This window comes from Galeopterus variegatus, unplaced genomic scaffold (assembly GCF_000696425.1).
Source record: "Galeopterus variegatus unplaced genomic scaffold, G_variegatus-3.0.2 Scaffold843, whole genome shotgun sequence".
Lineage (NCBI taxonomy): Eukaryota > Metazoa > Chordata > Mammalia > Dermoptera > Cynocephalidae > Galeopterus > Galeopterus variegatus.
Genome location: NW_007726954.1, coordinates 55,194 through 57,962, shown reverse-complemented (window position 1 = coordinate 57,962; position 2,769 = coordinate 55,194).

The window sequence follows — 2,769 nt, the reverse complement described above, 5'->3', positions numbered from 1 at the left end:
CGGGAGCGCTGCCGCACTTCCCAAGCGGTGCACTGTAGCAGTGCGCCACCGGGCCGGCCCGTGACGGGCACTTTTATTATTTCATTTAGATGTCAGCACCAAGAGTCAGGTACTGTTATCCCTTTTTACAGATTGAGAAACTGACTCTCAGAAAAGTTAAGTAACTTGCTCAAAGGCACACAGATGGTGAGTGGCAAAGCCTGGATTAGAATCCAGGTGACCCCCAAGCTCAAGTGCTTTTGAAGCTCCCTGCTCCTCTCTTCTTGTTGAAGGTTCGCAACCAGGGAGATTAACAGAGATGGGCATGAGAAATACAGCAGGTCTATTCCTGGTAGGCCTTGAAATACTCTGCCACAGCCACATTCTCCTGGCCCAGGCACCCCGTCCACCAGGGCAATTTGGTTCGATGGGGATTGAGGGCTCCGACTCATGGCCCTTGGCCAGGAGAGGCCCCTCAGAGCAAAGGAGCCTCCCAGCCAATGGGCTTCCATGGGGTGTGAGAGTTAGGGTTGCCTGGGAGCGGCCTTAGGGAGGAGGTAAGGCCTGAAGAAGGTACTTGGAGGATTCTAGGCTCTGATGGATTCTTGCCTCTCAGCAAAGGCCACGACAGTCATCCAAAGCTGCTTCTTGGGAGCAGGCAGGGGCTGGCCTTGGATTCTCCACTCCCCACCCCAGAGCACACCTGGGATACATACAGGCAGGCTGGTTTCAGCTCATCCTCCCAAGAATGGCCTCCCTTAAGACCTCTGGAGCCCAGCCCCTGAGCCCTGCTCACAGCCCTACCACCAGGACAGGCCTCTCAGCCCAGAGTGGGCAGCTGAGGTGGGGGTAATGCCTGTGGAATCCCCTCCCCCAGCACAGGACCCAGCCCACCCCTGCTTGGAGTGTGCTCCGTTCCCTCTGGGCAGGAAACTAGGCTCAGTTTCCTAGTCTAGGAGGAAATGGCTCAGTTAGGTGGGCACAGGGCCAGTGCTGTGCCCGACCCAGACTGGGCTCTGGGTTCCAACTGGGGCCCAGTGTTTTTGCTGGAATGTGCCCCAGCCTCTCAGCCCCTGCCACAGCCTGGGGCCCATTGGGACAGGGCCAGAAGGGCATTGGACTTAGCAGTCCTTTCCTTTTTATGGGCACAGGGACTGTTTTCCAAACAAAAGTTGGGACATGTGGGATTGGAATAGGATTCTTTTCTTATCAAAATTTTTTTGTGAAAAGTCTGACAAGGGTATAAAAATTAGATCACTCTAAGCGAGGCATTTAGCAAATCTCCATATCAAACGGCAGAAAATAGGCCTTACATCCAGAGGGCATGGGACAATCAGAATAGTATGGTCTGGGTGAAGTGCGGGGCTGGGACTAGTTCTCCCCCGGGTACCATGAGAGCCTGAACCCTGGGCTCTGACCTCCAGGAACAAGGTCCTGGGGCAACATTGTTCTAAAGAGGAAGAAGACCAGGGTCCCCAGTCCCTGCTTAGAGTGGACAGTGACCCCTGGGGCAGCTGGGATTGGGGTAAGCCAGCCTCCCCCATTCTCAGCCCCCGACCACGGGCTTTTGTGAGCTGTGGCATTGTGAGTGTCCTGCGTTCCTTCCCTGTTCATTCATTCAGTGAGTAATCCCTGAGTCTTTGCCCGGGGCTGGGTACCTGGCTGGGCACTGAGGGGACTGAGATGAGCGAGACTGGCCCCATGAGGTCGACCTCCAGCGCAGGGGACAGACAAACCAATGTGACATCACGTGGCAACTAGTGCTGCAGAAAAAAATAAAGCTGGGTAAGGGGATAGAAAGTGATGGGGGACGGGGGGTTAGGGAAGGTGTATGTTATCCACGGCCGCATAACGAATTACCCCCAGAATTTTGCAGCTTTAAACAACAGACATTTATGGTCTCACTTTTTCTGTGGGTCAGGAATCTGGGTGCAGCTTACCTGGGTCCTCTGGATCAGGGTCTCTCCCAGGCTGCAGTGAAGGTGTCAGCCGAGGCTGTGGTGACATCTTAGGGCTGGGGCCTCTCTCAACTCCTCACCACGTGGGCCTTTCCACAGGACAGCTCACAGCATGGCAGCTGGCTCCCCTCGGAGCAAGCGAGTGAGAGATGAGCAAGGTAGGCGTCCCAGTCTTCTTGTGACCTGATACTGAAAGAGACATCCATTGCTTTTACTGAATTCTATTAGTTAGAAGCAGGTCAACCTGGTTACACAAGGAGGTGGGGACCCTTGGGGACATCTGAGAAGCTGCCTTTCACAGAGAGCTACCTTGAGGAGGGGACATTTGAGCAGAGAGCTGAATGGAGTGAAGAATTCTATTAGTTAGAAGCAGGTCAACCTGGTTACACAAGGAGGTGGGGACCCTTGGGGACGTCTGAGAAGCTGCCTTTCACAGAGAGCTACCTTGAGGAGGGGACATTTGAGCAGAGAGCTGAATGGAGTGAAGGAGCAGGCCACGCAAAAAGCTGAGGAAAAATGTCCCAGGCCAAGAGAACAGCCCAAGCAAAGGCCCTGGGGTGGGAATAGCTGGGAGCATTTTAGGAGCATCACAGAGAGAGTACAGTGGAGGGAAGGTGGCCACAGGGGTGGGCAGGGCCCAGATCACTCAGGGCCACAGCAAGGATCAGGATTTTATTCCCTGTGATGGGAGCCAGTGGAGAGTTTTGCACAATAAGCAACATAATGTGACTTACACTTCTAAAGGATTCCTCTCGTTGCCGTTTTTAGAATACACTGTTTGGGGCCAACCCCGTGGTGCACTCGGGAGAGTGCGGTGCTGGGAGCGCAGTGA